Source organism: Gymnodraco acuticeps, unplaced genomic scaffold (genome assembly GCF_902827175.1).
Source record: "Gymnodraco acuticeps unplaced genomic scaffold, fGymAcu1.1, whole genome shotgun sequence".
Taxonomy (NCBI): domain Eukaryota; kingdom Metazoa; phylum Chordata; class Actinopteri; order Perciformes; family Bathydraconidae; genus Gymnodraco; species Gymnodraco acuticeps.
Genome location: NW_022990911.1, coordinates 248,096 through 274,201, shown reverse-complemented (window position 1 = coordinate 274,201; position 26,106 = coordinate 248,096). Strand labels below are relative to the sequence as shown.

Genomic DNA, 26,106 nt, shown 5'->3' with positions numbered 1-26,106 from the left:
AGTCCTCTGCACATTTGAAGGAAAACAATAATTAAAATGGGCCCACTTTGAAATAAATAAAACATATAGCTGCACCCTAAAAAGAGTTAAAGGTAGGTAGGTAAGAATGGAGAAACCAGCTCGAGTGCGCTAGAATTTGAAAATACACAATACACTTCCTTCAGACTTCCTCACAGAGCCCCTCCTCCAACACACACGAATGCGCACATGACCAATGAGGGCACGAGATAAGTTTGTGCACAGATGGAAGGCTGACAGGCAGGTAGGCCATCCAGTTACTTTAGCCGGGCCGGCTCAGATGATTGGTCGTGCTTTTTACAGCGCCACGGCTTCCACAGATACATTTTTTATGTATTTAATATATTCATTGCTATCGGGACGTTAAGAGCATTCCATGGAATATAACAAAAAGTGTTCTCTCTACATATCAAACATCCCGGTAAGCCAGCATCGCTTGCTGTGAAAGCAGATAACTCTGTCCACGCAGAATTAAACCCTGTACATCTTGAAAATAAAGTATATTACTTGTACTTTACCTCTGTCTCCCGGTCGTGCATTGAGTCCTTTTCCTCGTGTATCCAAGTTTGTGACATCTCCGAATTTTCCTATTTTCACTCAGCCTTAAACCACTACCATGTTTCATTTTTCCTTCTCTTTGCTTTCAGGGCCTCCCTGACTCAGTTGTGATTTGTCAAAGCAATTTGAGACCACAGTGAGATGTAAGATGAAGAGCCACAGGCCACCTGATGTTACTTTGTGTGAACCCGCACACTTCCAACACGGTAAACAACGCCTTTTATCTGCTGCGCTATCCAGAAGGAAACCACTCATGCTGTGCCGCTCAGCTTCAATAGTTGCAGTTGCTCACATTTCAGCTGGGCCCACATATATCTATCCATCTATCTATCTATCTATATATATATATATATATATATATATATATATATATATTTAATGACCCTGAAACCTGCTTTGCTTGTGCCTTGGCCATTCAACCAAACACACAATTATTTCTAAATTAGTTCATTTCAAACTAATGCACCAGAACTTACAAAGGTGTAGCTTATATAAAGCAAATATATCTTCATTTTTCTTGTTCTCAGTTTGTATGTTTATGGTTTAGTGCATCTATTCTACGTCGCTTTGGATCAAAGCGTCAGCTAAATTAAATGTAATGTATATAGGCATTCACCAATCAGAGGTTCAATGCACAGCCCTTGCAGTCATCATGTGGATGTATCCTTGTGCATGATACTTAACCCTAATTGCTCCCGTAGGCATGTCTAGGGTATTGAAGTGAATGTAAGTCGCTTTGGATAATAAGCGTCAGCTTAATAAGTAAGGGATAATATATAGTATAGTAAGGGATTCATGCAGATCTGCCTGTCGGGTGTTCTTTTCCCCATAATGACCAAGTCGCTGCACATCATCCCGCTTATTACATGGCCACATTCTCAACAAAGTAACGACTTGAGTCCCAATATTAATTGAAATGCTTTTATTGATTTAGAAAATGTTTTTAATGATTAAAAACATAGTTGTAACTGATTTAAAATGACATTCATCCGCTACGAAAAATAGTCCGTTGTTGATGTTTGAACAAAGGCTGTTGCAACGGCAGGAACTGCTTCGATAGCAACTAACTCTGTGCATGTTAGCATTTGAGCCTTAGTTGTAATTAACATTGACCTGAACGTTTCCATTAATGGTGCAATGTGACATGGTGAATGGGAAATCTTTAGGGATATTCAGATCGACGTTTCTGTCCTCGATCCTCTCTCCTTGCGGAGGTTTCGCAGATGACACATCTGAAAGCACAATTACCAACATGTGAAAAAACAGGAAACAATATTGCCACAGTTGTATCGCTACCGCTAATGTGTGTGTAAGGACAGACAACATGGAAAGGCACTGACCCGATGTGGTGCTATTTCCTGGGCTGGAGGACAGGATGTTGCTCCATTTCTCACTTTCAGTTATTGTCGGAGCCCAGTAACTCTTCAGGCTGCCCTCGCACCTGTGCCCAGTCACAGACATGATCTCTTTAGATCCAAGACCTGCCTGAGAGAGCAGTTGTACAGCCGTGCTTCCTATTCATCTATGGTTTATGCCATCATAAACCATAGATGAAATAAACTGATAGACAATTTATCTAATGATATATGTCAATGACAATTTTAGCCAAGTCTGAAGGTCTCTAAAAAAAAGTGTATCATTTGGTTTTCAGGTCTGGGAAGACCCGGCAGAATTGTTGTGGGTGACTCGGGGTCACATTTGGCCTAATCAAAATTCATCCTTGACTTTAGACACCCCTCCCCCTTCATCCACTGTAACAATAATTGTTCACAACATGCACCTGGTCTCCCCTCCCTCTGCCCCCTCCCCACCACGGGAACTCCACCTTTTACAAAGAATATGTACACAAACACTTGAACCTGAACACACACATGCACGTGTGCAATATGTGGTGTAATGTGTTTTGGGGCCATACAATACAATTACAACAGGAGTGTACGGTTATGAATGCATAATAAGTTAGTTATGATGTAGTTAAAACAATATTGGATGATAGTCATTATTTGTGTGTTTTGGACTGAAATAAATCACGGGTGAAAATTGACCGCGAACACCATGAACGGTAACAGCTTTCGAACACAACACAAGGGTTAAAACAATGACAATATTATAGGCATTATTTTGTTGCTTTGACAGCAGCCTGTCCAGCCTGCAGAATCTGCTTGGCCTCTCTTTACGCTTGCACATAACCTGAAAGCGCTTCTGTGTGTGAGATACAGGCCTTTCTGCAGGCCATTATAAGCTATTTTAAAGGCAAGGCCACTGTGGGTGAGTCATAGCTGGAGGAGTGTTGATGGCTCGACAACACGGATGACAACCCAACATGCTGTGGCTTTAGATGTTACGTATCTTCCATTACTATTTCAGCCCGCGCTGGCCCAGGGGAGATGTGATTACAGGGCTCTGCAATAAGCCTGCAATCTGTAGTGGAAAAGTACAAGGGCTGAGGGTAAATAATTGATGGAGATCCACTGTTTGAAGGATTGAGTGACTGGCTGGCGTCCTGCAGGGAGAAATAAAAGAGACAAATCAAGAGTAATAGATGACTTCAATTGCAGCCTTTTGAGTACATTACATTACATTGCATTTTGCTGACACTTTTATTCAAAGAGACTTACAATAAGTACATTCGACCAGGAAGACACAACCTTGAAGAAAACAGAATCATATAAGTACATCAGGTTTCATAGAGCCAAACATTTCAAGTGCTACTCAACTGGCTTTAGATAAGCCAGTCCTTTGTTAGTAAATAAGTGCTTTGTTAGTAATTCTATCGCTCGAAGTAGAGTCAAGTACTCTTTCATATTTCCAATTTCCTTCCATTAAACATGGAAACTTTTTGTTTTGCTTTATATTTCCTAACGGCGCCTTATGCTTCCTTTGCCATCCTCTTTTGTGTCACCCCCCCCCCTTTCCTATGGCTCCGATGCTCATATCCTCTATTTTCATTCCTTCCTCTCTTTCCCGTGCTCAGCTCAGGTGATATAAGGTATAGTGACAGCTATTGAAACCTGAGGGATTAACTGAAGCTATTTTAGATCCTGGGCTAGCACCATAGTAAGTCACACACATAACACCAGGCAACCAGGTGATATAAGGTAGAGAGACAGAGCTATTTCATTTTTGGGTGTGGGGCGTATGTCTATTTTCAAGCCACAGGTCTTCCAGGCAGGGATAACAAGGTTGCGGCACATGCACAGCATGTAGTCCCTGGCACAGAAAAAGGATAGAGGTGAACATAAGCTCATATTCCCCACCCACACATGTGAAGAGAGAGCATAGTGTGACACAGCTACTCTCAAGCTATTCTCACTCTCAGGAAGCTGGAGAACATGAAGTCAACACCCAGAAAAGGCTTGCTGGAGCACATCCTCTCTGCAGACACATATTGTCGAGTTATTTTTTCACTAGGCGAAGCTCTTCTCTAGGTGTGCATGACAGTATATAAAGTGCCACCTTGCCATCAGAACTAAAAGGAAATGGGTTTTCTTTACTCTTGTTTTTATGTACACTTGCTGAAATATTTTTTATCTGAGTTTGAGTACACTTTACTGTTAATAAAAGGTAGTTTCAAGCAGCATTAGCAGCTTAACCTGCCCCATAGCCCCCACCGGCTCAGGCTTAATATTTATCTGTAGATAGAAGATAGAAGAAGACCTTAACCTAAAGTATTCTTTAATGTTTGAATAAAGGTTAATTCGTTTTTCTGTTTTGCACATCCTCCTATTAATATCTTTGTACATCCGAAACTAAACTGTTTGATTGTAGAGATCACTACAGTATCTTCTTGATTTTTTATATTCTATATTTCTATCATTGACCTTCTACTTTCCCCCTATGAAAGTATGTACTCTTAATATTGTTTTCATCAAATATAACACATAAAAACAATAATTCAATAACATGCTTTAACCACTAGGCGGTGCACACAAGGTACACACAGCCATAATAACTTTGTATAATTAGTGTAGGACACTTATGTATGTATAACATCTGAAGATGTGTAGTTTTATTCATGTTTTTACATAATTTTACAGGATATTGCTATATTATTTAACATGTTTTACTTCTACACATGTATATCTGATTTGTAAAACATCACAGACAGGAAGGTATATCCGTTATTTAATGGTAAGCTATTGAAATTGTGATTCCATAGATGTGTCTCCCATCACCCAAATCCCCTGACTATTCTCTCAACTCAGTATTTACATTCTTATATTCAAAGAAAATCAGTAATATCTTTAAAAACTACAAGTCCTTTTCTATCAGCTGTGCACCGTTATGGTGTAAATATAACATATCTACCAATTGGATCAAATATAAAAGTCAGCTGAATTAGTGTTGATACTGCAAGGAGACGTATTGTGTGAAGAGAAATTGAAGATGTTGTTTAATTGCTGATATATTTATGATCCAAGTCACGTATTCAGTGCTGCGTACCGGTACGCCGAACCGGTACTGGACTTGTAAAAAAGTTTCGGTTCAAGTCCGGTTAAAACCGGAACGTCGGGAACCGGTACTTGGACTCGCAAAAAAAACTAGCACTTACGTATATTCTCCTTTTTGTTATTTGTCATCTAAAACCTTCCATAGATCGAGAAATTTGCGCTGAGAAAAGACGAAAAACATTGTGTCGGCTTCTGATATGGCGGCCATTAATGAACTCACGAAGTCTCGCAAAATATCGCAACTGCTCGCGAGATCTGTGTGACGTCAAGGGAAGCTAGCGATGTGATTGGCTTAGACATAGTGGACAGCGTGGGCTGCTGGTCGCCATATTGGATATTTGGTAGTGTAGCTAACTCCTTTGTTTGGTCTATGGCGTCACGGCCCGGGTCATGTAAACACAATGCCGCGGGGCTTTAAATCCAGTAAGGTGTGGGACCATGTGACGAAACTGCCGCTAGATACTGTGAAGTGTAACCTGTGCGGGAACGTGATCAAGTGCGCTCGGGAACATCGAACATAGCGAGGCACTTGAGGAGAAACCACAAAATTGAAACTACTCCACATGCGCCCTCAGCCACATTGGCGGCGATGTTTGGCGACCAAAAATAACAACGATCGAGGTAAGCTGAACAATACTTTTTGGAGGATTTTCAGTTCAGGAAATAGGCTTGTAAAAAATTGACATTCTTAGCATTATAGCAAGATATACTAGTCGGTCCGACTAGCCGACTGGGCGTTTATTCAGCGTCATCTTTTGAGAAATGTAGACACAAGTTGGAAGGGAGCACAACAAACCTGACGAGTTTGAATTTGAGTTGATTATGAGTTTATTTTCAATTGATAATTAGCTCACAATAAGTTCACTTTAGTTACTCACACAACTTGACACAAGCCATGGGTTCAGGTCCGGACTTATAGGTCCGGACCTGAACCTGAACCTCTGGACTTGAGTCCGGACCTGAACCTGAATGTGAGTCCAGGTACGCAGCACTAGCTCTGAGTGTTAGCGAGGCTTGCTAATGCAAACAAAGACGAGATTACGTCCAAAACACGTCAGGCATTGTTTCTGATAGCAACTTTCTGTGGGTCCGCCGCCGATTTGACGCCATCTCGGCAGCAAATCTGTACCCGCTCGTTGTACCCCAGTTTTAAAAATATTTGGGTACGGAGGAAAAGAGAAAGGGTTTTATTTCTGACGCTGCGTGAGTTCCCCGACGCACCGGGGACACATAGTTATGTATAAAAGACATCACAAAGTGCATTTTGCATGATAGGTCCCCTTTAAATTACAAATAACCATGTCCTTCAAATGCCACAAAGAGCAAGCTGCTAAGAGCCTTACCTTTAAATGCTGTTGGGGGTTAAAGGCTGCCTTGTGTTTGTGTTGGGGCACTCCTTCCCTTTGAGGGTCCTTTCAACTAATGCCGAGAGAGAGAGAGAGAAGCCCTATTTTGACTAATGATTTATATGTGTACACATATCACCTTTGTACTGAAGTATTCAAAAGTAAAGATTACATGTGTAATATAAATGATTTGCTGTGGCCAAATGTTTTCATTGCATTTAATAATAATAATAATACATTTTATTTCTATAGCGCTTTTCTTGAACCCAAAGACGCTTTACATTTGGGAGGGAGGGTAGACAAACAAAACAAAAACAAAAAGAAACAAAACAAAACAGAAAAGCAGTCAGGAGGAAGTTGGTTGAGAGGGGGGGGGCTTATTTACAGACCCTTAACTCTCTGATCCCACCCAATGAATGCACTGACTTGCAGAACCACGCTACACAAAGCAGATAGCAACACCTCTACAAACTTAAGCATAGACATTTAAAAAAAGGGGCTACTGTATCGACATTTTTAAATTGTATTTAAAGAAAAGGCCCTGACAAAACAGCAGGGCTCTATTTCAGTAACTATTAACTATAGAGAAAAAGACAGCAACAGCTGACATCAAATCTTTGCTGAGTCCAAGGATAATCATAAATAAATAACATAGTGAAAATAAATATATTGCAATGCTCAAAACAGCAGCATCCAACCGTCTCTAATCCTTAGATATTACATGTCACTGCATGCATGCACGGAGCAGCTGTAGCGTGGAGATCATCATATCATTCTGTCCTGTATTACTAAACAACAACAAAAAACCGGTTTGTTCGCTGGCGCGAGCCGGCTCCCGTCGTCCACTTAACGTTCGCGACCGACACATCACTACCTCACACCGAGTCTGTGCAGCAGGATGTTGGTACCGTTATCCCACTTGGTGTTTGTCCTTTCTCCACCTGGACACTCCCTGCTGGCTAACGTTAATATAAGTGTTTTGAGTTTTTGGATCCATACCACCTGACTATAGCGTTAAGTGGTTTGGTTAGAGACACCTGAGAAGTAGCTGGTGAGGAGGACAAGCTGTGCTGAGCCATCTGTCCCTGCCTCTGTGTCGGGGCTCTCTGGGCCTGTGCTCCTGGCGCTAGCTAGTGGTGCGCAGGGCAGAGCTGGGGTCACCTGAGGCCCTGGGCTGTCGTTGCCATGGAGACCGGGGGTGGTGGAGGAGCAGGACGAGGGAGAAGAGGGAGGTGCAGAGGGGTTTGACAGGGCAGAAGGCAGACCCCCTGGGAATGAAGTTCACCTTGTTTTTGTCGGGGCACGAGAAGAGAGGGAATCCTTTTGATTTGCCAGACACCATCTCCTGGAACACTTAGATCTCCTCACAGCCCTCTGGAGGTTCCCGGTTGAACATGTAGCTGCTGTTAGGTTTGGGAGATGTGGCACATGTGGGGAGAGGAGAACTGCACAGGCCGTCTTTGTCCATTTCCTCTGCAGAGCAGGGGCTTCCATCAGGAGAGTGGGCCTGGGCGGAGCTGCAGGGGCGGGGCGATGGGCTCCAGTCCCCGCTTGAAGGGGCCTGAGTGTCTGTGTCACGTGTGTCCCCGCTGCTGCTGCTGCTGCTGCTGCTGTAGTGATGCGGAGGGAAGAGGGCGCGGCGGCCATCCACCACATCCATGGCCTGTATGCCCTGCTCCCAGTCCTCTCCGATGAACACATTCTCCAGCTCGTGGCTAATGCCCTCCACACTGCTCGGCGCCCAGCACATGAGAGACTTTGGCACAGGGACTGTTGTTGCTGATGACGTTCCTTTATACTGTGATGGGCAGGCAGTGCCATGCTGCGCCTGATGCTGCAACTGCAGTCTCAGTTTAGCAATCTCTTTGAGGTGGTCCGCGCTGCCCCAGGAGGCTGACCGCTGGTGAGGACCTGCCTGTTCTGCTCCCTCATCAATCCACAGAGTCTGTGTGGCTTGTCTTTCATTACATTACATTACATTACATTGCATTTAGCTGACGCTTTTATCCAAAGCGACTTACAATAAGTACATTCGACCAGGAAGACACAACCTTGAAGAAAACAGAATCATATAAGTACATCAGGTTTCATAGAGCCAAACATTTCAAGTGCTACTCAACTGGCTTTAGGTAAGCCAGTCCTTTATTAGTATAAAAGTGCTTCGTTAATAGTTCTAACGCTCGAAGTGGAGTCGAAAGAGATGAGTTTTCAGTTTGCGCCGGAAGATGTGCAAGCTATCTGCCGTCCTGATGTCAATGGGGAGCTCATTCCACCATCTTGGAGCCAGGACAGCAAACCCACGTGTTTTCGCCGATGGGAACTTGGGTCCCCCTCGCAGCGAGGGCGCAACGAGTCGTTTGGTTGATGCAGAGCGTAGTGCACGCGCTGGGGTGTACGGTTTAACCATGTCCTGGATGTAGGAAGGGCCAGATCAATTCGCAGCATGGTAAGCAAGTTCTGGATGAGCTGCAGAGGTCGGATGGCACATGCAGGTAGACCAGCCAGGAGGGAGTTGCAGTAGTCTAGGCGTGAGATGACGAGAGCCTGGACCAGAACCTGAGTCGCTTTCTGAGTCAGCTGGGGACGTATCTTCCTGATGTTGTAAAGCGTGTATCTGCAGCAACGGGTTGTAGCAGCGATGTTTGCAGTGAAGGACAGGTTGTTATCTAGGGTCACACCCAGATTCCTTGCAGTCTGAGTCTGGGAAACAACTGAGGTGCCGATGTTGATTGTTTAGGTCAAGAGTGGGACAATCTTTTCCCAGGAGGAAGAGCAGCTCAGTCTTGTCAAGGTGAGCTTGAGGTGGTGAGCAGACATCCACTGAGAGATGTCAGCTAGACAAGCAGAGATGCGTGCAACGACCTGGGTCTCTGAGCGGGGAAAGGACAGAATTAATTGGGTGTCATCAGCGTAGCAGTGGTAAGAAAAACCATGCGGGCTAATGACTGATCCGAGCGAGTTTGTGTACAGGGAGAAGAGGAGGGGACCAAGAACAGAGCCCTGAGGGACCCCCGTAGTTAATTGACAAGGGTCGGACTCAGACCCTCTCCAAGTCACCCTGTAGGTACGGTCTTTCAGGTATGAGGTGAGGAGGGAAAGTGCAGAGCCTGAAACTCCAAGTTTTTGGAGAGTGCGAAGGAGGATCTGATGATTCACCGTGTCGAATGCAGCAGACAGGTCCAATAGGATGATGACAGAGGAGAGGGATGCAGTTTTGGCAGTGTGCAGTTCCTCCGTGACAGCAATGAGAGCAGTTTCTGTGGAGTGACCTGCCTTGAAACCAGGACTGGTGCGGATCCAGAAGGTTGTTCTGATTGAGATAACAGGAGAGTTGTTTAAAGACAGCGCGTTCAAGTGATTTAGACAGGAACGGGAGGAGAGAGACAGGCCTGTAGTTTATAACATCAGACGGGTTGAGAGTGGGTTTCTTTAGGAGAGGGTTTACTCTTGCCTCCTTGAGACTGTTTGGAAAGTGACCAGAAGTTAGAGAAGTGTTGATGAAATGGGTGAGAAAACGGTAGAATATCAGGAGCGATAGTCTGAAGGAGGTTTGAAGGGATAGGGTCCAGAGAACAGGTGGTAGGGCGGGCAGAGGTAATGAGGGTAAGAACCTCACTTGGAGAGAGAGGGGAAAAGGAGGTAAGTGTGTTGGTGGAAGGAGGGTCTGGTGACCCAGCGGTGAGTAAAGGTGAGTCAGAAAAAGAAGAGCGAATATCATCAACCTTTTTTTCAAAGTGGGTAACAAAGTCGCTTGACAGAAGTGAGGAGGGGGGAGGAGCTTTTGGAGAGTCCAAGAGGGTGGAGAAGATGGAAAATAGTTTTTTAGGATTGGAATAGGAAGATTGGATCTTATCTTGAAAGAAAGTGCTTTTTGCCTGAGAGATCGAAGCAGAGAAAGAGGAGAGGAGAGCCTGATAGGTTAGGAGGTCGTCACGGTGTTTGAATTTCCACCATTTCCGCTCAGCTGCCGTAAGGACGGTTCTATTAGCACGCAGTGCATCATTTAGCCAGGGAGCAGGAGGGGACTGACGAGCCTGCCGAGATGTGAGAGGACAGAGCGAGTCCAGAGTGGATGAGAGAGTAGAGAGGAGAGTTTCTGCAGCAGAGTTTGGAGGCAGGAGATGGAACGAATCAGAGGAAGGGAGGGCTGAGAGCACCGACGAGGCAAAGCTAGAGGGGGAGAGGGAGCGAAGGTTACGGCGGACAAGTGCAGGATGAGAAGAGATTAGTTTGTTATGTTTGGAAAGGGATAGAGAGAATGAAATGAAGAAGTGATCGGATGTGTGGAGCGGGTTTACAGAGAGGTTAGAAGTAGCGCAGTTCCTTGAGAATATGAGATCAAGGACATTGCCAGCTTTATTAGTCGGTGGGGACGGAGACAGTGAGAAAGCAAAGGCGGTTAACAGAGATGTTAGTTCGTCTATCTTCCCCGTCTGGAGGTTGAAGTCTCCGAGAAGTACAGCGGGAGGGCCAGTTTCAGGGATGAGTGAGAGGAGATGATCTAATTCCTCCAAGAAGTCCCCCAAGGCGCCTGGTGGACGGTAGAGAACAACAATGGTTAACTGTATAGGATGGGTTACTGTGACGGCATGGAATTCAAAGGTGGAAGGAGTGGAGTTAGGTAGCTTGAAGAGGGAAAAGCTCCATTTGGGAGAGAGCAGGAGACCAGTGCCACCTCCTCTGCCAGTGGGTCTGGGTGTATGGGAGAAGGAATATGCAGTGGAGAGAGCTGCTGGGGTGGATGTGTTGAATGGAGTAATCCAGGTCTCAGTGAGAGCAAGGAAATCCAGAGACTGCAGGGAGGCGTAGCCAGAGATGAAGTCAGCCTTAGGAACAGCTGACTGGCAATTCCACAGGCCACCAGAAACTAGATGTTGGATCTCAGTGGAGCACGTGGGATAGACGAGAGCAGGCCGGTTATATCGATTAGGAGATACACGGGGCCAGTGATAATTGCGAGAAGACACATGAACAGGAATAGAGAAAATACACATGATTATAGCATGAGGGGCTAGAAAACTAAAGAAAAGAGAAATAAGACACCAGCTCGATCAGAGTAGGATTTGCCTCCTCTTTGCCTCCCTCGTGACTCCCGCAGGACTCCAATGTCTTTGTCAGTCTTACTCCCGCAGGACTCCAATGTCTTTGTCAGTCTTCGGCTGTCTGTCATACAGGAGGGGTAGGGTCCGTGGGATTACCGAGGCCACTGGCCGCTGAGGTACGGCCCTGTGATGGCGTCTGGGGGACAGGAGGAGTCCTTATGTTCGGGGGACAGTCTTTGCTTAGCATTTGCACTTCCCGAAATGAGTGAGGGACTGGAAGGGGGACTGGAGCCTCGGCTGTTCGTGGTTCCACCGTAAAGGGTCTGCGACCCCCGCGTGGGAGCTGGCAGGGCACGGTGGCTCGGATGGGGTGCAGACGGCAGCTGCTGCTGTTGTCCCTCGGCAGCTGGAGCGAGTTGCTGGGGGCTGACATCCTTCGAAGCTGGCTGTAATTCCTGTAAGATACTAACACATGACGATGTAAGCTCTAACAACTACAATAGTCACTTTAAAAGTTCTTTATGATACTTCTTGAGACGTTTAATTCTTGTTTTCAAGCTCTCTTCCCCATCATGTCTGTCACTACCCGATCTGCCCCCCTGCCCGCGTCTCTTAGTGTTTTTAACAGTGGCGAACCGTCATACCCTGGAACACTCCGATAAAACAAACAAAAAATCGATTTAATTATATAAATAAAATGTAATAAAATGAATAAATGAGAATCGTATCCGTGTTGTTGATCTGTAATATTACAGTGTTACGTTGATTTGTTTGTCCTTCTCGGACCATGCACTACGCATTTCAGTAGCAAAGAAAGCAACCAATCAAATCTTGTTCTGGGTCTCTGGGTAGAATATCCTTCAACCAAGGTATTCTACATCCTTGATAGAATGCCCTGGCCGTTGCACTGAATGAGAGCGTACGTTTGGACTGACAGTTTGATCAACCAATCATATATTGATTTGTAGCCAATGGGCGTGTTCTTTCAGAGTTCCCCTCGGTTCCAGGGTATTCTAGAAGGCCCACTAGTTAACTGGCTTCAGGCAGAGGATCTAGATGAATGCCACGAAGCAATTCATGCCGTTTTATTGTTTTTAACGTTGAAATGACAAGTGCAACAGGTGAAGATGAAGTTGTTGCGGAATTGTTGTGAGTACCCTTTTCAAGACGACAATTCAGTGAAAAGACGGACATTATAATCAGGGGTGCACATAACTTTTTTGCCCTGGTACTCAAAGGAGCACCTGGAGCTGTTACTTGGTGCTCATCCTTAAAATGAAATAAACCGTAACTTTTGAGGGGCTCTTGACTTTATTTGCCAGACACACGGCACTGAACACACATGCAGAGGTGAACACAGAACACACATGCAGAGGTGAACACAAGACAACATTAGCACGACCAGTAATCCTACAAGCTGTCATCACTACCCTCCTGACTGTTCTCCTCACTGTCTTCATCTCTGTCAGACATGGTAGCTGATGATGTAGGCCTACTTCTTTCTCTCTGGTTGAGTCTGTGATTAGCTGCTTGCATCCACAAGTCAACAGCTGGGTTTGGGTCGAAAGTCTCTGTTGTCATCTTAGACAAGTGGATGTAATCAAATAAGTATGTGAACATAACCAATAACCTACCATAGCCAATAACAAATGAATGGAACTTATTTTATTTGTGTTGTTCATTCATATCTTATTTTACCTTAACATTTATTTATTTATGCATTTTTTTGTATCTCTCCAGTTTTAAAGGATATCTTTGGTTACTGTCCTATAGTATACATTGGAATGATTTCAAACCTGTTTATCCCAATAATTATAAAGGAGTGCCTTGGAAATATGTGTTAAATTGTGACCAAACCGTTTGAACTTAGACTAAGAGTCCTTTACCTCACTGAGCTGTAGTTATCAGCTTCTCAGTCTGACTGGAGAGGACTCTCCCTCCACATTATTGTAGAAACATCTTCTTCTTCCGTTAGAGCAGCTAGCACCAGATTCTAATAACAACAGCGCTGGTACCGGTGCACCCTCTCTCTCTCCCTCGCTCCCTCGCATTTTGGCTGTGAGCTGCGGGCGCCAGATAAGCCAACATCCCCCATTTTCATCACTTACAGCGCTCATCGTACAGGGCAAATTAAACGTGTAACCGGGGTGAAAAGGGTGTTACATTTACTTAATTATGAATATTGTTACATCAAGGCCGAAAATTAGGATGAGCCCCAACGGTCAAAATGTTTTTTTCCCTCCCAGAACTGCCAGCGCAGCGCCTCCACAGATCTGGCGCCCTAGGCGAACATCTAGCCAGTGCTACGGGCCGGCCCTGAGTTCATATCATGGTTCATATGCAACTCGCAAATATCTTTCTCTCTCTCTCTCTCTTCTCTCTCTTCTCTCTCTCTCATCTCTCCTCTATTTTCTCTTTTCTCTTCTCCCTTCTCTCTCTCCCTCTCTCAATGTTGGTACGCAAATGCGCTTTGTTTCAAATGACCCGGTGCTCTTTTTTTGGCGGAGGTGCGCATGCGCACCTCCGGCGGCGGCGGGGGGTGGGTGTGTCTACAGAAGATCCAGTTGTGATAGCCACGGTTCGCCACTGGTTTTTAATATCCCCTTCATGGTGCATGTGTTTGGGAAAGAGACATGAAAAACCCTGAGCTCTGTTTTCAACTGCTGCTCCTCTCCTCCATAGAACTCACAAAGCATGTGAACGGCTTCAAGGGAGTCAGGACCATAGACTGTATATATAAATGGACGTAGGGTCCGTGACGTCACCCATAGGATTCTGTAGAGTTGCCGAGAAGCCCTTAGTAGGCGGAGTCGGCCACTAACGGCTCGACAGTGACGTCAGAGTTCAACTCCCGCCTGCTCCAAATAAGGGCAAAGAGGCGGAGCCGAGGTGGGACCTGCTGCCACCGAGCTGGAAGTTCCAGAGCTAGCTGAAGCTACCAAGCTAAGCTAACATGCTCCCCATCTGCACACTGCCGTGGCATTTTACGTTTCTAAGGTAAGCGGACATGAAACTATTCAGCAAAACTATAAATAATAATCTAAGTTATTGAGTTTTTAGCATAATACTTCAGAATCTTAAAACCCCTTAATGTTTGTATGCAATTGTGCTAAATTCAACACTGGAATCAAGCATATATTAATATGTTTGCATGACATTTGTTATTTATATTTTGATATCACTTAACTATACGTTTAATACATTTAAGTCAAGCTAAGGTACATGTGATGGTAGCTAGTTAGCAGAGGTGGGACCAAGTCATTGTTTTGCAAGTCCGAGTCAAGTCTCAAGTCTTTGCGCTCAAGTCCGAGTCAAGTCTCAAGTCTTTACGCTCAAGTCCGAGTCAAGTCTCAAGTCAGGATGGGCAAGTTCAAGTCAAGTCCAAGTCCGAAACTTTGACAAAACGAGTCTTAAACAAGTCATTAAGTGCTTTTCACGAAATGTAATGTAACCACGCCGCTCCTCCGCCCCCTTCACTGGCACCCTAACCGGCCGGCTTCAAGTTGTGTTTCCTGGATGAACTGAGCAGGCTGAGTCCCTGTAGCTTCACGGAGCAGCTAGCAGAGAGACAAGAAGCTAGCAGCAGCAGTCACTTGACAGAGCCGTCACTCAATGTGACCACGCCCTAATTTATGCAAAAACGTTAAGACCTAATATAAATAAAAGGGTCGTGTTAGAAAACAATTCACTCACAGATCCATAATCATGAAGGTGGAATCTAACTATATCGATAATAAAATGTATGGAGCCAGGGGTAGAAATATGTTTTTTTCTGCTGTAAAGTTGGGCATTTTAACATGGGGGTCTATGGAAATTGCTCCTTTCTGCAGCCATCGCCTATCGGCCAATATATGAACTCTCTCGCAGTGAACTGAGAAATGATTAAAGTAAAACATTGGTTTGACACAAAAAATTATCATTAACTATAAGCAAAACAAGATTATGTTATTTGGAAAACATAAAACAAATCTGCAGATACAATTAATACTAGATAACACATAGAAAGAGTATATGAAATTAAGTTCCTTGGTGTGGTTTTAGAAAACAAAATCAGCTGGAAACCTCATATCACTCATGTAAAAGCAAAACTGGCTAAAACTATCGCAATATTGGGAAAAGCCAGATGCATTCTGGACTATAACTCATTGCATACTCTATATAACACACTAATATTGCCATATCTGATTTACTGTGTGGAGATTTGGGGAAACACGTACAAAACCAATACAGCCGTTATGCACATTACAAAAAAGGGCTATAAGAGTTATCAATAATGTTGGATATCTTGAACACACTAATGTATTATTTTTGAAGTCACACATATTGAAGTTCATTGATCTGGTTAAATTTAAAACGGCACAAATCATGTACAGAGCCAGACATAATCTACTTCCTAGGAAATTAAAAACATTGTTCATAGACAGAGAGGGTGGGTATAATTTGAGAGGAAATCTACATTTTAAACAACTCAAGGTCAGAACAACTCTGAGAAGTATGAGTATAACAATCTGTGGGGTGATTTTATGGAATGGTTTGGAGCAGGAGTTCAAACAAAGCACAAGCATAATTCAGTTTAAAAGGATGTACAGAAACACTTTTTTGGAAAAATATGAGAATGAAGAAAGGTGATTGAAGATGAAATTATTGTATATGTATGTATAAATGTAAATCTAAGTAGGAATAACTTGCATAATGATTTAAAGGACAATCATTGATCAAGTAAGGGGTGAGAATTAATAAGCATTTGCTTATCCTACTCCCTTTCGGACACATATGATTTATTATTATTATTATTATTAATATGAAGACTTTTTTTGTTTTTTTTGTTGAATATACAAATATTACCATGAATGTGGATAAATACTGTATTATAATAATACGGTATTCTGTTTTTCACATTTTTTATTTGTTATTTTTTAATCTGTTCGAAATAAAGACTGAAAAAAAATAAAAAATCTGCTGCTGCGAAAATGTGGGGCAGGGCTGAAAAGTGGGGGGGCCAATGGCCCCCCCACTTCCGGCACCCTTGCTCCAAATGTAGAACATTATTGCCTTTCAAACACGTTTATGATCATTGTATTCACTGTTTATGTTGTGCACCGACAGAAATTATAAGAGTTTCATTTTCATGGTGTTTTATGTTTGTTTTGTCACCATTTATCTCTCATCCAGGCTTCCTGATTGTCCACCCCTTGTGTGTCTCCCGTGCTCATCAGCACCAGCCCCTGATTGTTTCCACCTGTGTCTTGTTGTCGAGTGTTTAAATTCCCCAGTCTCCCAGTGTCAGTGCGTCTTGTCTCTTGCCAAAGTCAGGTCTATGCTCTCTTTGTTATCAAGAAAGTTGTGTTCCTCACAACGAGAGCGATTTTCTTTTGTTCTCATTTTGTCATCTCATCCTGAGATTAGATGGTGATCATTTTTTATTCATCTTACAAATACTTTACTTTAACTTTACTTTTTAAAAAAGCAGTGTGAAAAAACACCTTGAAATTGACATTCAAAGCAATATTCTGTTCCAATTATAAAGTTGAGAGAAGCTCTCTTTCACATGCATTTGTTTATATTAGGGCTGTCAAGTTAACGCGTTAACGCAAAAAAACAATTAACGCCACTAATTATTTTAACGAGTTTTTTTGTCCTCGGCCGCCCCGTAGTTTCAGAGTGCATCGAGTTTAAAATACCATCTACAAGCTGATGCTGACAGCCCCGCTCCTGCCGCCCGCTTGTGGCAGACCACACTTCCACGCTCACCGGCAGGCACTGACTGGCTATTGGGAGGACCGGGAGGGTGTGTGTATGTGTGGCCCGAGCGAGCGAGAGAGAGACCTTACGTGCATTGTTGTTGTTAGCATCTGGTGCTAGCTAGCTGCGCTAACGGATCTAAGGAGATGTTGAAATGAAAACAGAGGAGCGACATTTCGCCACAACTGCGCCGAGCACTTGATTTTATGCAGGAAGCCAGACAGTGGGACATTGTACGAAAGTCAGCACACTCAGCACGGATAGTGCGCGCAACATGATTGCAGCGTCCAGGCAGCTCCCGTTCGAGCCTTGAGTTGCACATAGCTCCAATGCACACACACACACACACACACACACACCACACACACACACACACACACCACACACACACACGCGCGCACACACACACCATTTGTATTGTATTATTGTATGAGAGAGGTTCCAGGTTGAATTGAGGCGAATATTTGTAATGTTCAGAGGTTGTTGTGTTTAATATTCATGAGAATATTTGTCATTGTTCAAATGATAATAAACATTAGCATAAAGCATATTTGTCCACTCATATGTTGATAAGAGTATTAAAAACTTGAAAAATATTCCTCTAAGGTACATTTAGAACAGATCAAAAATGTGCGATTAATCGCGATTAACTGGACAATCATGCGATTAATCGCGATTAAATATTTTAATCGACTGACAGCCCTAGTTTCTATTACAGGTTAATTTCTCACTTTGTTAAGCGAGCCGCAAACTAATGATTAGACTTATAAGACTTGACAGAAGAAATCTCAAAAGCATTAACACTCTCTCAAACATTTATCCGAGACAAATTTAGAGTTGTTTGCCTATAAATAATTGAGTGTACAAAGTGCAGAAATTATCATTTGTGTTTTTCCTCAACAGCACCTAATTAAAAAAAGTAGTTTTTTCTGACCTGTTCTTTCTAACTGAACAATATATCTGGGCATTTCATTGGGAGTTTTAATCAGGGAAATTAAGAATGTACAGTGTGGGAGAAAATCCCAACTGTCATTAAGTTGTATGATAACCTTACTTTAAAATACCAGCTGTTGGGTCCAGAAAGCTCAGGCAGAAATGTATTGCTGACTCGAGGAACATAAGGGTAGGAAGTTGATTCAATCTAAGCTCTTATGTAGGCAACCATTCTTATTGTGAGACAGAGCCAAGCTGGAGTTGCTGGTAAAAGCAGCTACGTTAATAGTGCGTCGTGGCGTCTATCGGGCTCTAGTAAAGCAAACGTGTTTTTAAGAAGTTTGCACAAGAAGTTAATCGAACTCTACCAAACACCAGCAGCGACTCTGAACTCAAACAGAGCTCGTGGGAGCAGAAAGGGAAATGACGGGACGATATGCACTCCCGATAAACAAACTCAGATTATGTGGAACTCGGGACAAAACAGCGTTCTGCTGTCACGCTTTCTCCAGTCACCTCTCAGTTTTTTTTCAAGATTCAGGTTTTATATTATTATTTGTACTTGTTGCGAGAACTACCAGGAGAAAGCATTGTTTACCGTTGATGGTTGGGTCATTGCTGGTGGTAGGTCCAGTGGAACAGGGCGGTAGAGTGTGGGAGGCTGCGGAATCGCTCTTTCATCTGTCTCTCCTCACCTCCGTCTCACCCGCCCCTCGGGAAGTTTCTAGCCATGTGGTGTCATTTGCTCAGCTGAAATTCTCTTTCTTTCTTCTCAGATGTACGCTTCATAGGATACTGCTTGTTTTATAAGCTTTCACAGCCTAATTAGTAGGAATTGTGTTGAGCAGCAGCAGTGTTTTATTATTGCCATGTGAGGCTCTAGGGACGGCTGTTGATCAGTCTGTCTCCATTTTCCGGTCCAGACTGGCAGATTTGATCTTTTAAAATTGGCACACAAGGAATTTAAACTGCAGTAATATAAGCAGCACATCAGTTACATTTTTCAGTAGCCTAGCAACAGTTAACCTCGAAGAAAAAGCTTGTTGCTTGCTCACTTCTTAATTTGCTGTGGAACATCAAGACTTTATTTTAAACTAAAAAAGATTTTCACAAAGGCACTGCAACAGTAGACACTAACAAGACTTAACCAAAGCATGATTGCAAATGCTTTATGTCAAATGAGCAGCTAAGGTTGATTTTTGTATCATTTCCCTGTGTCAAACCTCTCTCTGGCCACTCTCTTTCTCCTTGTGTGTCGCCCTTCCTTCTCCTCTAATCTCCAGGCCCTAGATTGCTATTTTTGTCATTTGTTTCCATTAGGATCAGGAGCAGGCAGAGCACTGTTTTCTCCTGATGGCCACTTTGCAGATAGGTGGCCCAGTGCAACAACGCAATGATGATGGGTGGGTACAGAGAATACTAATGAAAGCAACGGCTGACCCTGCTGAATATCAATGGAGAGACCCGGCTTTTGAACACTCTCGACTACACGGGGTTTCACTTGTGTGTGTTTGTCTTTACATGGACCCACATGCTTCAAGTTGTACTTCCTGCAAAATGAGACACTGGCTTTTCTTTACTCAGCGTAATGGATTTTGGGAACAGCGCTTGATGTCTGCAGCGAACACAAGATTTATTGAGTATTCTTACACTTAACCAGATTTCTTATTGGGATTTTATACTGGGCATGTGCACAGTCAATATTGAAGGTCATCGTTACGACATCGAAACAACATGTTTTCATACTGTACAGTGGGTACATCATGTCATGTCGTCCCCGGAACGAAATGGACCAATCCGTGGAGCCGTTACGTCCGTGGAGCCGTTACGTTAAGCCCCCGCTGATTGGTCCAAATTGACCAATCCACGGACTTCCTCACACACTCAGTGCATGCAGCTTTGCTGATTTCTCCTCCCTGGCTGCAGGCTGATAACAGACAGTTGGGATCGCGGCGAAATTCTCTCTGCAGACCCATTCTCTCTGCAGACCCATTCTCTCTGCAGACCCATTCTCTCTGCAGACCCATTCTCACAGCATTTATCAAGCTGTTTCTTACTCAATATCAAGCCACACTTATTGTTTTTACTTCGGCTGTGACTTTGTGTGTGTTCAGGGTGAGTTTGGCTGTGTTTCGCTAAACAAGGAAATCACACCTCCACGGAGCTCAGCGCGATTCACAACGTCCCGACTGGTCCCGACCAATCGGAGCACACTGGGCTCACAGGGAGGGGGGGGGGCAAGAGCTGCAACGAGCCGTTTAGTGGAGAGAGTGAATACTGCTGAATACACATACTATACAGAGATGCTGTATGAGAAACCAATGTGATTTTGGAACATTGAACAATGTAAATATATTCTAGTATACCTCAACAATGGAATTATGATCAGTGGAAATGGCCATGACATGTGACCTTTAACAAAAAAGGAAAGCAAAATATATGCAAAAATGACTGCTGGTTGTTATATATATTACAGCATATTTCTGTTATCAACACAATGGCTAGTATATTTAACAGTGACAAAATGTTTTTTTTACAAAAACAAAATGGCAAAAATTACAGTGTTGGCTGTTATATACAGTGGGGCAAAGAAGTATTTAGTCAGCCACCAATTGTGCAAGTTCTCCCACTTAAAAAGATGAGGCCTGTAATTTTCATCCTAGGTACACTTCAACTATGAGAGACAGAATGGGGGGAAAGAATTCAGGAAATCACATTGTAGGATTTTTAATGAATTAATTGGTAAATTCCTCAGTAAAATAAGTATTTGGTCACCTACAAACAAACAAGATTTCTGGCTCTCACAGACCTGTAACTTCTTCTTTAAGAGCCTCCTCTGTCCTCCACTTGTTAACTGTATTAATGGCACCTGTTTGAACTCGTTATCAGTATAAAAGACACCTGTCCACAACCTCAAACAGTCACACTCCAAACTCCACTATGGCCAAGAACAAAGAGCTGTCGACACCAGATAGCAGCTTGGTGTGAAGAAATCAACTGTGGGAGCAATTATTAGAAAATGGAAGACATACAAGACCACTGATAATCTCCCTCGATCTGGGGCTCCACGCAAGATCTCACCCCGTGGGGTCAAAATGATCACAAGAACGGTGAGCAAAAATCCCAGAACCACACGGGGGGACCTAGTGAATGACCTGCAGAGAGCTGGGACCAAAGTAACAAAGGCTACCATCAGTAACACACTGCGCCGCCAGGGACTCAAATCCTGCAGTACCAGACGTGTCCCCCTGCTTAAGCCAGTACATGTCCAGGCCCGTCTGAAGTTTGCTAGAGAGCATTTAGATGATCCAGAAGAGGATTGGGAGAATGTCATATGGTCAGATGAAACCAAAATAGAACTTTTTGGTAAAAACTCAACTAGACGTGTTTGGAGGAGAAAGAATGCTGAGTTGCATCCAAAGAACACCATACCTACTGTGAAACATGGGTGTGGGGCTGTTTTTCTGCAAAGGGACCAGGACGACTAATCCGTGTAAAGGAAAGAATGAATGGGGCCATGTAACGTGAGATTTTGAGTGACAACCTCCTTCCATCAGCAAGGGCATTGAAGATGAAACGTGGCTGGGTCTTTCAGCATGACAATGATCCCAGAAGTATAAGTAAGAAGTATTTCAAGGTCCTGGAGTGGCCTAGCCAGTCTCTAGATCTCAACCCCATAGAAAATCTTTGGAGGGAGTTGAAAGTCCGTGTCGCCCAGCGACAGCCCCAAACATCACTGCTCTAGAGGAGATCTGCATGGAGGAATGGGCCAAAATACCAGCAACAGTGTGTGAAAACCTTGTGAAGACTTACAGAAAACGTTTGACCTCTGTCATTGCCAACAAAGGGTATATAACAAAGTATTGAGATGAACTTTTGTTATTGACCAAGTACTTATTTTCCACCATCATTTGCAAATAAATTCTTTAAAAATGTGATTTTCTGGATCTTTTTTTTCTCATTTTGTCTCTCATAGTTGAAGTGTACCTAGGATGAAAATTACAGGCCTCTCATCTTTTTAAGTGGGAGAACTTGCACAATTGGTGGATGACTAAATACTTTTTTGCCCCACTGTATATTACGGTATAAACACAGTGCAAGAGTATTTAACAGTGGAGAAATGCATTTTTTTCAGAAAATATAGGTACAAATTATTGTTTTGGCTGATATATATATTTACGGTCTTCTACTGTTACATAAACTGTATTCAACCAATTTTGAGTTTACAGTCTTTTACTGTCGTGGTTTGACAGTTTTACACCGTAAAATCTACAGCCTTTTTTTACAGTGTATAACAAGTCATATGCGGTGAGTATAAAAATATGATTTGATCCCTCGTCATTAGTTATGGGAGAATGATCATATTTAATTCATTTTAAAATTCAAATTCACCCTCAGGGTTTCATAAATAGTGTTTCTTTACAACTATTGAACAAACTCAAAACACATTTGAAATCTTCATGTTTTCTTTTATTGAATAACTCAAACAACTCATGTCTGCCTCCTAAGAGGACAAATGGCCTTTCATGAAATGTTAACCAGACATGTATCAGAATACTTAACAAAATGCTTTGATAGGAAAAACAGCATCTAGCCATATCTGATGCACACACATAATACTGCTTTTGACATCGCATATACAGTTTAGTGAAGAATGTGTTTTTAAAATGTGAGCATCTCACACATGTTGGCATATATTTTGGGGTGTAGCTTTAAAAGTAAACCCAGGTCTGACAAACAGCCGTATCATTCAAGATTATTTTATCTTCAACACTAAACGTCAAAGTAAAATAGATGCATCACCATCTGCAAATATATTTATAATAAATTACATTTACAAAGCGCTTTTCCTGGTGCTCAAAGCGCTTACAAGCAAGTAAAACAAAATGTTATATTAAATATTATATTTATAAAAAATAAATATAATCAAAAGAAAAAACACCCAGTATGCCAGATAGGGTGCATCAAATTGCAATGCAAAAATTAAATCTCAACATATCAAACTGTCTGGGGTTGCATTTTGTTCAGACGAGTTGGGATGGCGGAGAAATGCTCTCTGCAGACCCATTCTCACAGCGTTATAAACCTTTTTCTTCCTCAATATCAAGCCACACTTATTGTTTTACTTCGGCTGTGAGTGTTTGTGTGCTCAGGATGAGTTTCGCTTGTTCTCGCTGTATCGCCGACCCGGAAACCTGTCCGCTCCTCGCAGCAACGAGGTCGCACCGTCCCGACCAATCAGAGCACACTGGGCTCACAGGGAGGGGGGGGGGCAGGAGCTCCAACAAGCCGTTTAGGACAGAGAGTGAATACACATACTATACAGAGATGCTGTATGAGAAACCAATGTGAGTTTGGAAAATTGAACAATGTAAATCTATTCTAGTAGACCTCAACAATGAAATTATGATCAGTAGAAATGGCCATGACACGGGACCTTTAAGAACAAAAAGAACAACATTGAAATTGAGTCCTGGGCCCTTTCTCATTTCATCAAATCCCCCTCCTCGACTCCTCCGGTAGTGACCCAGAAATTAATTTTAGCGCGCCATGTTGAAGGACATCTCATTTCTCTAAATGCACTTCGAGGACCGAGCATCGAGGAGGCTCTCTGGAGGAGCTATAACCGAGGATACACTGATGGGTCCTCCACGGCTCCTTCGCGGATGCATTTCCGGGAACAGAGATGTTTCAAAGAGTCGTGACGCACGGCCAGACTTATCTCAGCCAATCACAGCTCTGCATGCATCCCCTGGATATTATTTTTGAAACTGCTCTCATCGCAACGCAATGTTTACAGTGAGAACAGCTGTGAAGTCCGTGCAGAAAGGAGAGCAGTGTGTAAAATATATATCACTCAGTAGAACAGGCCTACTCTCTTTATTTGCTTTAGTTTAGTAGATATCTACAAACAGAGTCCATATATTTTTCTAAAACCATTTAGTGCTTCACATAATAAAATACACAACGGCTGCAGCCTGATTATATGCTTTAGGAGGTGTGTGTATGTGTGTGTGTATAGTACAGTGTGTGCGTAGATGCAGCGGACAGACAGGTCTCAGTTGGTTTGGTGTCCTCTGCTTACTTTTAATACTTGTAAATAAAACTTATGGCCCGTAATTTATTTTCCTCATTGTAGCGAACAGAGAGGGGGGGGGGGATATATCCAGTCTCTGATTGTGTTACGTTATTATGAGAGTGCTCGGTTTGATTCTGAAATTGTATATATTTATATAAATATATACATATATGTGTATGTGTGTCATCTGTAGCCTGTTATTGTCTCATTATACCGCACTGTGAATGAATTAAAGTAAATATATAAGTCATCATGAACACATCTGTCCATCAGACAGAGGGCTGCTGTGCCTCCTGTCATCATTAATGGACGTCTCTTTAAAATGACCGCTCAGAGGAGAGGAGTTCTCATTTCTCTAACCGCCTGCTGCTTCCCCTCCTCTCTCCTCGGTTCCCCTCCTCTCTCCTCGCTTCCCCTCCTCTCTCCTCGGCTCCCCTCCTCAGTCCTCCGCTCGCATCTCCTGTGGGCGGGACTAAGTCTCGAGGATAGGAGTCGAGGAGGGGAGTTAGAGAAATGAGAAAGGGCCCTGGTCCAGCTTGCGCTTGCAGTGGCGCAGATTTGGCTGTTTAGAGCGGTCATGCTCAACTGCCTGCAGCACATTCTGCAGGTGCTCCTCGCTCCTGGCTGCTGCCACAAAGTCTGAGGTGAGTTTGACGCCACGCTCGGCACAGTCATTCACAACATTAAAGACACGGACATTCACCGCACCCATCTGGAATGCTTCACTGGCAGCCCAATCCTCTACATCCAGTGAGAGAAACGCTGGATTGATGTGCATGCCGAACCAGCAGTCTGGGTTGGCGAGGCCAAGCTGCTGGTTGGTGAGAGGGTTGTAAACTTTGGCTTGCCGAAGCCAGTGCCAAAGCGGAGCTGTGGGGCTCGCAGACGGCTTGTGCTCCAAGATGGCATCTGCAAGTGCGCGCCGCTCGCCAACTGGCACCTTGGTGCTGAAGAGTGCCAGGGGCAGCATCTCGCCTGTCAGGTACCATAGGTGCCGCTCCAGTGCCCTGATCGCTGATGCTGCGATGCCCTCGTCAACAGACGCGTACGCGTTCAGGTGGTGGTAGAGTGTGAGGTAATTCCATGCGGCATCTACGGCCGTGTTGCAGGTCAGCCACCACGTTGCGTAGATGTGCAAAATGACGTTGGCAAACGCCCGAATCTTCAGCACCTGCTGCCACGTAGTGATAGTTCCCTGAGGAAGCAACGCAATGTGCTACAAGGCCAGCTTGAGAGTGTCGAGCAGCTTGGCCATCCACCGCGCCTTGTGCAGTGCTCCCGGCCGTTGGAAGGTAACTGGAGTGTGTGTGCTGCACTGTCTGCACCCAGATACACAAGACACAGCTGCATGAACTCACGGTAGTCACCTCGCTTGTAGTCGAGCACTCCTGCAGTGCACGCAATGAGTTCAGCACGCAACTTGCCCAGGAACGGTGGTTCGGCCTCATCAGGAATGTATCGGGACAATTGGCCGCTGTCCTTATGTGGCACCAGGTCCCAGTTGTGCCGGAGCCGTGTAAACAATGTAACCTCTGGCGAGCGTGACGTCTTCACCTTGAGGTCAGTGAAAATGTGGCTGAGGAGCACCTCGCCGATGTGGTGCCGGCACCCGGACCAGAGCAGTGGTCGACCCAGTGAGAGTTGGATGGCAATGCAGGCTGCCGTGAGATGGCCAGTGTTTCACGCCGTGGTGTCAAATGCCATGTTAACAACCTGATCGGTGCAGTGTCAGCCGGGCGATGATCATTCCGCATGGCTCGTCAGTTCCCTTCATATAGGCTGGCACACCAAGCAGTTTGAGCCGCTCAGCATCTCCGACCAACACTGTCAGACGCTCCTCCAACTGGTGCACATTGGTGAGCATCGGCGTCAACTCGATCAGGCCGCGGGTGAAGGCAGCCTGCTGCATTGGTGTGATCTTCAACCGTGTAGCCAGT

The 26,106-nt window shown here is 44.0% G+C and overlaps 1 pseudogene; it reads right to left on the bottom strand.

Moving 5' to 3' along the window:
* Positions 1–7,387: 7,387 nt before the first annotated feature.
* LOC117557917 lies at positions 7,388–11,848 on the bottom strand (annotated as a pseudogene).
* Between the last annotated feature and the right edge of the window lie 14,258 nt (positions 11,849–26,106).